Raw genomic sequence first — 10,432 nt, 5'->3', positions numbered from 1 at the left:
AGTACTATGATTATTATTATGGACTAAATGTTGATGTCCCCTCCAAAATTCATATGTTGGAGGCTTACTTCTTCACGTCATGGTATTTGGAGGGTGGACTTTTGGGAAGTAATTAGGGTTAAATTAGGTCATAAGGGTGAAGCCTCCAAGATTAAGATGAATGCCCTTATGAAAAGAGAAATAAACACGAGATCTCATTCCCTCTTTTTGTGCACACACCAAGGTAAGGCTTTTTGAGGACATAACCCAGAAGAGTGTCCTCATCAAGCACCTGATTGCGGTTGGGTGTGATGACTCACACCTGTAATCTCAGCACTTTGGGAGGCTGAGGTAGGTGGATCGCTTGAGTTGGGGAGTTTGAGGTCAGCCTGAGCAACATAGTGAGACCCCATTGCTACAAAAAATACAAAAATTCACTGGGTGTGATGGCACATGCCTGTAGTCCCAGCTACTTGGGAGGCTGAGGTGGGATCTCACTCTAATGTCAGGATGGGAGGATTGTGTGAACCCCAGAGGTCGAGGCTGCAGTGAATCAAGATTGCGTCACTGCACTCCAGCCTGGGTGACAGACCAAGACCCTGTCTCAAAACAGCAAAACAAAACAAAACAAAACAAAACACTTGACCATACTGGCACCCTCATCCCAGACTTTCAGCTTCCAAAACGATGAGAAAGAAGTTTCTGTTGCTTAAGCCACCCAGGCTGTGGTATCTGTTATAGCAGGCCCGAGCTGGCTAAAATGCATGTAGGAGTATCCCTTGCAATTTCCCTTTACATTGTTTCCGTTACCCACAATCAACTGTGCTCCAAAAAATAGGTGAGTACAGAGTAATAATATATTTTGAGAGAGAGATCACATACATATCACTTTTATTACAGTGTATTATAATTGTTGTATCTTATTAATTATTGCTATAATCTCTTACTGCACCTAATTTATAAATTATGCTTTATTGTGACTATGTGTGTGTAGGAAAAAACATAGTATATACAGGGTTCAGTACTGCCCATGGCTCCAGGCATCCACTGGGGGGCTTGGAACACATCCTCCATGGATAAGTGGTGGCTACTGGATTCTGTTTTAACATGCGCCCTGCCCATTCTTCCTGCTTCATTTCATCCCAAGTTTTGCCAAGGACACAATTCCATTACTTCTTAACATGCTGAGAAGGCTCTTTGTAACCAGGCCCTTTACCAAGTGCCTAATTCTAGGAAGGCTGAAGAGACTGGAAACACTGCTTAGGCTGCCCCAGCAGGCAGGGAGCAATGGGGTAGGGAGGCGGAGTCCCGGTGGAGAAGCTGGGCAGGGCCGGCTTTGAGTCAGTTCTGCTCAAGCGACCTCTCCATCTAATCGAAAAGCCTCAGAATCAGAAACACATCCCAAAACTTCATGGGCATGTCTGTTTTCCCACCTTCTGGCTGCCTTGATTCTTCAATAGCTCTACTTTGCTCTGAGTAGCACAGATAAGTAACTGCTAAAGTGTGACAGGCAGGTTTTCACTATTCGAAATGCATCGGTGTTGAGATTCTGTCTTGCTTACTGGGAAAGAAAGAAGAATAAACAAACCTAGACAAGTAACTCTGAGGGTACATTATGGCAAAAACTAAGGGAAAGTATAATATTAAGTTAGAAATAATTTCTATCACTTGGAAATTTAAGAATATAATTTTGAAAGACAAAATACAGAACAAGACATATGTATGCGTATATAACACCATATACACTATCTAATTTGCACCAATATATTGTGGGAAAAATACTCAACAAATGGAAATTTCTCCTAAAATCTGGCAAAAAGCCATCCCTCAGCTCAGCTCTTACTTGGGGGAAAAAAATTATAAACAATGTGGTGGTGTCTTGTTTTACATTACAGATTATTTGCAGATATCCAGCTTTGATTACAGTTTAGCTTTTAGATTTTATCACAGAAATGTATTTCAAAGAACCCTAGAATACAGATGATGGCAGAGAAGCTTGTAAAAACAAACTCTCAGGTTTTTTTAGGCCTAAAAAAATCAAAATATAAACACTGGACAAGCTAACCGCCTTCCTCCTCTGTCCCCCATTCACTTCTCTGTATTTTACTCTACCCTGCAAAGATCTTTGCATCCTACAAGCAGAACATTGACTCACTAGGGTGAATTTTGGTCTGTGGGACTAATATGAACATGAGAGAAGAGTCAAGTCGGCTTTCAGTCCCCAGATGCTCAGAAAAGCATGCTTGGTGACAATAGTGAAACTAACAGAGAGGCATAGGTTGCTCCTAGCTGCACACAGAACCCAGGGCAACCCAGACACTTGTTTTTATTTTATGTTAGATTAAAACAATTTTGGGTGAGATGGGGTCTGGCTCTGTGGCCCAGGCTGCAGTGCAGTGGCATGATCACAACCCACTGCAGCTTCAAACTCTTGGCCACAAGTGATCTTCCCACCTCAGTCTCCCAATCACAGTACTGGGATTACAGGTGTGAACCACCATGCCCAGCCCTTTCAACTGCCTTTTCTAATGCCAATTTTATCCACTAATGAAACACATCTCATTTACTTGGAAGCATTTTTCTTCCACTATTTTATTACGAAACGATTCAAACATATAGGAGATTGAAACAGCAATACAGTGAATACCCATTCAGACTTCCAGTTTCCAAAACAATTAGAAGTTTCTGTTGCTTAAGTCACCCAGCCTGTGGTATCTGTTATAGCAGGCCAAGCTGGCTAAAACACATACAGTAGTCCCTGTAAATAGTATCCACTATTTAGATTCTATACTTAACAGTTTGTCATATTTGCTTTATCATAAATCTCTCCATAATCTATCTACCCCTTATTCCTTTTTTTTTTTTTTTTGGTAGAGACAGGGTCTTACTATGTTGCTCAGGCTGGTACTTGAACTCCTGGTTTCAAGTGATCCTCCCACTTCAGCCTCCCAAAGTGCTGCAACCTGGATACTTGTGTTGTGCAGAGGGAACCAGAACATCAAAAACAGCCCTGAGAAAGAAGAGCAGTCACAGAAGTACAATGCCCCCTGGAAAGGGAGCATTGAGAGGGCAGGCCACCATTTCAAACTCAACCAGCTCACCTGAGTAGCCAAGGTAGAGCAAGCTCTCTCTGCAGCATCCGCGTAGAAGGGTATTATGGTGTTGGCTTTCTAGCGCTAATGGGTTCAGACTGCTTCCTGCGTCTTCCCTCTGGTGGTCTCTGAGCTCCCCAATGTATGCGCATGCCCTGAAGATGCCCTGTATTGGTTTGATGGTGCTGAGCTTTATGAAAGAGGGGAAGGTGAGTGTGGACTGGGGGATAGGAGTTAGGACCACCTCCTGCTAAACTCTGGGACTACTTAGGGGCCCTTCCAGACAGCTGTCCCTGAACTTTCCCCTACTTTTCCCTGTCCAGTGCTTGACACTCTTGCTTTTTCTCCTAACAACATCTCTCTGCTTCTCTTTTCCCTAGAGATCTGTAAGCTCTTCCAGGACAACCTGGGCACGGAAGGCAAATGGAGCTTAGAATTCTGGGCTCTGGTGAGAAGATGCTTTGTTCTGGCATCTGAGAAATGACCTGCAAATGGGGAGCCACCCTCCACAGAAGGAGCCCTGTGACTCACGTGGAGCTCGGGGGGTCTTGAAGGACTTGTGGTTTAACAAGGCCCAGGGCTCCATGCAAAACCTCTGCAGAGATCAGCCATCCTGAGCCTCCCCCTTAGCTATCCCTGTTGTTTCTGGCCTTGTGAACCTATGGTGTCACTTCACCGCCTCTCTGAGCCTTAGTTTCCTCAGCCATCAAATCGTGCTGTTGCTCCCTGTCCCTGTCCTGTACATGCACAGGAGATAAACAGGAGATGTACAGGGAATACATAGGGAATGCACACGAAATGCACATGAGATCAATGTCTTTGAAAGCGCAAATTACAAGCTGTTATGGCAACAGTAGATGTTATTAATCCCAGAAAGCTAACAGGCTGGATGCACATTAATGGCCCTGAAGCAGTTTGAGAATGGGGAGAGTCTGGCTCATCTATGTAGCTGTACTCCATCACGAAGCCCAGAAGGGCAGGGAAACAACCGCCCTGCAAGGGATGCAGAGTGCCTCATGAGCTCGCTATCTCCCCTTCCTCTCAGGATTTGGAGGGAAAAAATGCCTTCATTTTCTGTGTAACCAGCCTGAACTGAAACACAGATCACTTTGTGCCAAGTTCTAGGGACTTGAGTTTCCTTTACTGAGGGCACCACTCCCATGTGTCAGTGGGAACCGGATCAGTGGGAGCTTAGTGGTTTTACTTGAGGGGAACCTACAGGAAATAATTTAGGAAGATAATAAGGGGGATTTTTCCTGTCTAGAAATGAGGCCCATGAAGTCTTTGCAGATGACATTACTCTCTGATTCAGAAATAAATGCAGAAAAATGGCCTCAGTTGTTTTGCCAAGTCAGTGCAATTGGCCATAGACACTCTCAGAGTAGTATGGAGCTGCCATGCCTTATGCTTTGCCCAGAATCTGAGGCCCTGCACAACATCCTGCCTGTCCTAATAATTCTCTTTCCCAGCATCCAGTACTCACACACAGTCAGGATCCCTCCTGAGCCCACGCTTTCCTATTCTGTCATTCTCCATTCTCTTCTTTGCCACCATTAGATTTGCACAGTTGTTCAGAATTTCATTATCATCAGAACTAAAGTTATAAGCTAATTCCCACTGATGTAGAGAGTACTTTGTGGGGTACCCTCCTCCTCATAAACAGTTTTTATTTTAAGAAACAGTTTAACTTAAAAGGGCAACTAGTTTTGAAATTCAGCATTCAGCTGTCTGCCCAGGAATTTGTAGATTGGAAAAGGGATTGTTCGATACCTAGAAAAAGAATAGTTAGGCTGAGCACAGTGGTTCATGTAATCCCAGCACTTTGGGAGGCTGAAGCAGGAGGATAGCTTGAGGCCAGAAGTTTGAAACCAGCCTGCTCAACATAATGAGATTCGTTTCTGAAAAAAAAAAAAAAAAAAATAGCTGGTATGGTGACACATGCTTCTAGTTCCATCTCTTTGGGAGGCTGAGGTGGAAGGATCACTTCAGCCCAAGAATTTGAGGCTACAATGAGTTATGATTGTGTCATTGCACTCTGGCCTGGGCAACAAAGCAAGACCCTGTCTCGAAAGAAAGAGAGAGAGAAGGGAAAAAAGAGAATGAGAGAGAGAAAGAAAAAAAAGAAAGAAAGAAAGAAAGAAAGAAAGAAAGAAAGAAAGAAAGAAAGAAAGAAAGAAAGAAAGAAAGAAAGAAAGAAAGAAAAGGAAGGAAGGAAGGAAGGAAGGAAGGAAGGAAGGAAGGAAGGAAGGAAAGAGAGAGAGAAGGAGAGAAAGGGAGAGAGAAAGAGAAAGGGAGTGAGAAAGACAGAAAGGGACGGAGAAAAAAGGAAGGAAGGAAAAAGGAAAGAAGGAAAGAAAAAAGGAAGGAAGGACAGAAGGAAGGAAAAAAGGAAGAAAGGAAGGAAGGAAGGAAAGAAGGGAGGGAGGGAAAAAGGAAGGAAGGAAATAATTAGAATAATGATGCCTAAGGTAAGATCTAATCCAATCTCTTCATTTAATAGGCCTAAGCCTAGTGACTACTGATTGAACAAATAAACTAATAAATGAATAAATAAATGGATCTGAAGAGTTGGAGCTGTCACTGAGATCTCCTAGGGTTCAAGGCCAACACTCACTTTCTAGGTGAAGGAGCTGAGGCTTAAGCTACAACCTGCCCAAGTAAAATCACAATCAGTGACAAGGAACGCTGAAGGTGGAGTCTCTAGGTCCCCAGTGCCCTTAGCAGATGAGCCTCTCCCACTCCAGGCACACCAGGCCTGAGTCCAGGGCTGAGGGCCCCGCCTAGCTAGAACCGGGGCTCTTTGCTTTTCTCTGTTTCTCATTGCCATCTGTGTCACATTGCCCAGGCTCACTTTGAAGCTGTGAGGGCAGCTTTCCTCACTCCCACGACTGACATGAGGGATGTATCATAATATTAGCCTGGGAGAGAAGCCCTCCTGGCCTGGTTCTCACGATTCCCATGTCCTGTGCCCTGGCCATCATCCTATCTCTGATCAGTATCCAGTAAACAGAAAAGAGCCTGCTTTCCACCATCACAGATTAAGTGACACCAATGAGGAGTTACATCTTTCACTCTTCCTTTGAAATGAATCCTCCCTCCCATCCCTGCTCTTTGTCCCATGAGTCGAATGTGGAATGGGGTGGGGCAGAGACTTCTTTTCATATCCAAACAGGGGAAGTCCAGGCCCTTTTGCTGCCGAGAGAGCAGGAGTGATGGAAAGATTAAAGCAACACCTCACTTTAGAGCATTTTCATCTTTATGGTTATGGCTTTTTAGCCCATGAAATGATCATCCCAGAGGGAAAACAAGGACCCAGAGATGCAGCGCGTGGACAGCATTCCCTTCAGCAAAGGGGAGGGAGGCGCTGTTTGCTGCATTTCATATCCTGAGGCCATTGCCCCCAAGTCATCATCTGCCTTTGATATCCGTGATTTCTGGAATACCAAATCTAGATGGTTGCTAAGACCAGAACTTTAATAATTTCTGAAGTGTGGGGATATGAGAGGAGAGCCCATTTCAATGACTTTCAATCCAGTAGAAAGATGGAGGGAAAACCCTGAGCTAGACACGCTTGTCCTGGTTCTCAACATCCACTCACAGAGAGCATGGGAAAGCAATTTCAATTTCAGCCTGCAGTTTTACCAAACTTAACTGGGTCAATATACATTGAACCCACTTACAGTAACTTCCAGTTAAAGCAGTACTTAACCTCATATGAAAATTGTTTCTTTGTGGTTCTCCCAGTTATCAACGTATGATATAAGAAGTATTGACCACAGGGTACCAAAGCGTGATCAAGGCTGAGGGGAATATGCTTAAAGGTGGGGTGTGGGGTTGTCAGTGACACGCAGAGGTAGCTTTGCCCAGTGCATCTTAAAGCTGCTGTCTTTACACCGGGATGCAACAAGTGTGCTTCCTAAGAAATTAGGCTTCACGGATAGAAAAAGATTTAGAATAGGGGACGTGATTGATTCTGTATCTCTTTTTATTATTTTATTTTCCTTTATTTTTAATTTTTTCTTTAAGAGATGGAGTCTTGCCCTGTTGCCCAGGTTGGAATGCAGTGGTATGATCGTAGCTCACAGTAGCCTCAAACTCCTGGGCTCAGGTGATCCTCCCATCTCCGAGGGTTTTAGGGATGCAGTTAGTCTCCTGAGTAGCTGAGACTTCAGGCACCTGTCACCATGCCCAGCTGTTTTTTTCACTTTTTGTAGAGACGGGTTCTCACTATGTCACCCAGGCTGGCCTCCAACTCCTGGCCGCACGGGATCTTCCCACCTCAGCCTCCTGAGTAGGTGAGACTATAGGCATGCACCGCCATGCCTGGCTAAAGATGCTGTATCTTTTGATGTTAAAATCACAGCGCAATGACAAGATTTTTCTTTCTACCAGACAAGTTTTCATCATGTGAATTGGATAGAAGAAAGCAGTTCATTACAGAGTATTTTCGCTTTATGTGACTTCTGAGCATGCTACGGGCTGATAGTGTGGTCTCAGCTGGGAAATAGCCTGGTGTGCAGTAGACACCCAAGAGCACACAGTGACCACTCAGGGCCATTGTTTTCCTTTGATTTTCACTGATGATTGTCAATGCTGGCTTCCTTTTACTTTTCCAGGCTCAAAATGTGTTGATTTTCATCTGGGCTTACGTGCAGTTCAGAATTTGCCTAATGTTTAGTTTCCTTTCCCCCCTCCCAGTTTTGATAAACCTGTTTATTATTTTTAGGTTGCAAAATCAAAATAAGCTTACAAGGACATCTTTGGTGTGGAAATTCCTGCTGAAAATAAACAACTTTGTAGCTGGGAGCCTGAAACTCTAGCTTCTAACCACTCCTTCATACCATCACCACCAACTTTTTTCTCATTGAAATGACCTATATAGATTGTGATTTAAAAATAATACTGCAAAGGGTTTTAGGGATGCAATTTTCCTATTACAGCAGTAGTCAGCTTGGGATATTATTGTTTTGCAAGATTTTGATAAGCTAAAGTGAATTCCAAGATGGAACCAGAAGGGTGCAGGGTCTAGAAATCAACTGGAAGGAGCAGAAGGGATGAAGGCTGTTGGGTTCACAGAGAAATGGAAGGTCTGTCATGCAGATGTATTGTTTAGACCTAATCTGTGTTTCTGCAGGACACAGACCACAAGGTCACTGTTCTAGAGAATGAGATTTCAGCTCTGTGCAAGCAAGAGTTTTCTAACAATTACAGGTGATCAGAAAAGAAATGGGCTGCTTTGAGACGGAGTGATCTCCACATCCATGAGCGAATCCAAGCAGAAAGTAGATAACCTCGTGTCGAGAAGTTTAGAAAAGGATTCTCTCTTATAATGCTGAGATGTGTTCTCACTAGGATCTCAAGAGTGTCAGAGGGTACACAGGCAAGAGGGAGAGGGTCAGAGGCAGATAAACAGTAGAGAATCATGATGAATGCAACAAGCCAGACACAAGAGACCCCAAAACTGTCTCAGATGGAGAGTTTTGCACTCTTCTGCAAGACTGGCTTCTCCAGACCCATGGACTCCTCTGTGAACCAAACTTCTTCGCTCTTCTCCACTCCCTGACTTGATTTCTACACCTTTCACCCTTCCGGTCCCATCTTGGAATTCAATTATGCTATCAAAATTTCTCCGCTGGCAGAGTCTGGAATGTCTTCTCTAATGGGACTGCACTGAATGCCTCAAGCTCTGATCCTGCAGGAACAGACCCCACCAGGGATTCCTGGTGAAGCCACGCCATGCATTAAGAAAAACTACCTGTGCCAGGCGCAGTGGCTCATGCCTGTAATCTCAGCACTTTGGGAAGCTGAGGCAGGAGGATGTCTTGAGCTCACGTGTTGAAGACCAGCTTGGGCAACATAATGAGACCTCATATCTAAAAAAAATTTAAAAATCAGGCATGTTGTCACATGCCAGTAGTCCCAGCTATTTGGGAGGCTGAGTCAGGATGATTGCTTGAGTCTTGGAATTCAAGGTTGCAGTGAGCTCTGATCGTGACACTGCACTCCAACCTGGGTGACAAAATGAGACCCTGTCTCAACAATATATAATAAATAAATAAATAAATAAATAAATAACAAAGCAAAGCTAAATTACCTGGAACACCTGCCCCTGTCATGTGCATTTGTGCCCTGACTCACTAGTGGGGATCACTAAAGACCTCACTGGCCTGCCTGGTGGCGTGACAGGAAAGCTTGGTGTTTCTGCAAGTGAGAATTGAATGCATTGGTTTGAGAAACTCCAACTATATGAAGGCAGATGCTTGGTCTCTTGGTTTCTCAACCCAGTTGTGCTCCGGGGGACTCCTAATCCACGTTTCCTACTAATTTACCCTTCATTCATCAAAATATGATTTCATAAGAGTGTTTTGATGTCTAAGAAGTTGGAGTCTGATGAGTGTCTTAAGCCCTTTCCTGCTTTGTGTCATGAAATTTTGTGCTCCCACTATTTAGTGGCACCAGGAGCTGGGAGAACAGCCTTGTAAACAGTTCTCTGCCCAGTACTTGCAGGCCAATTGTGATTATGCCAGGGAGCAAGAAGTCAAGCCCTTTTTCTTTACATTATTCATTGGGCCCTCCTTCTAGGGAGGGTCCACCTCCATTGGAAATTCATTAAACCATACCATTATTTACTCCCTTATTCAACAACTGTTAAATGAGCATGTACTATGAACCAGGCATTGTCCCAGTGCTAGGCATCCAACATGAACAACACTCAGCTCTTGCTCTTAAAGAGCTCACATACTAGCGAAGAAGATATTTGTGTAAATAAGACCATCACCACCAGGGTGGTAAGTCCAGATCTGATAAAATGCAGTGTAGTATGGAATGAAGGATGCACACTTATCCAGGTTAGGGTAGAAAACAGATAGTCAGGAAAGACTTTTGAGGATGCCCAGAAATGATCGCGTCTAATAATTAGAGGTGATTAGAAAATAAATGGGCTGCCTTGTGAGGGATCTCCCTATGAAGTCATCTTGTGATATAAGGTATAAATTCTCAGCTGTTTTTTAATGTCTCTTGCACCAGCCAATTACAGTATTTTCTAGAGAAAGCAGAAAGGAGAAGAGGGAAAGAAAAGAAGGAACATAAAAGTTTTCAACTGGTCAAGGGCTGACCAGGGTGCTTCAATAAGGGATACTTTGGTATCTAAGGTCCATTAATATGAGAACCAATTGGATTTTCTTTTCTTTAAAGAAACACAAACTTTCATCCTCAGCCTCAGAGTTTTTTCAGCAGCGGCAATCCACTTACTTCATGACCTGGGAGCGTCGTCACAGCTTGGGAGCTGCTGGCTGGCTCAGAAGGCAGGGGAGTTCCCCAGCTGGTATATTTTATGTGTAATTCAAGGACGATCATAAGAA

The sequence above is a fragment of the Rhinopithecus bieti genome, unplaced genomic scaffold (assembly GCF_001698545.2).
Source record: "Rhinopithecus bieti isolate Rb0 unplaced genomic scaffold, ASM169854v2 scaffold_58095, whole genome shotgun sequence".
NCBI lineage: Eukaryota > Metazoa > Chordata > Mammalia > Primates > Cercopithecidae > Rhinopithecus > Rhinopithecus bieti.
Note: the sequence above shows the minus strand (reverse complement) of the source record.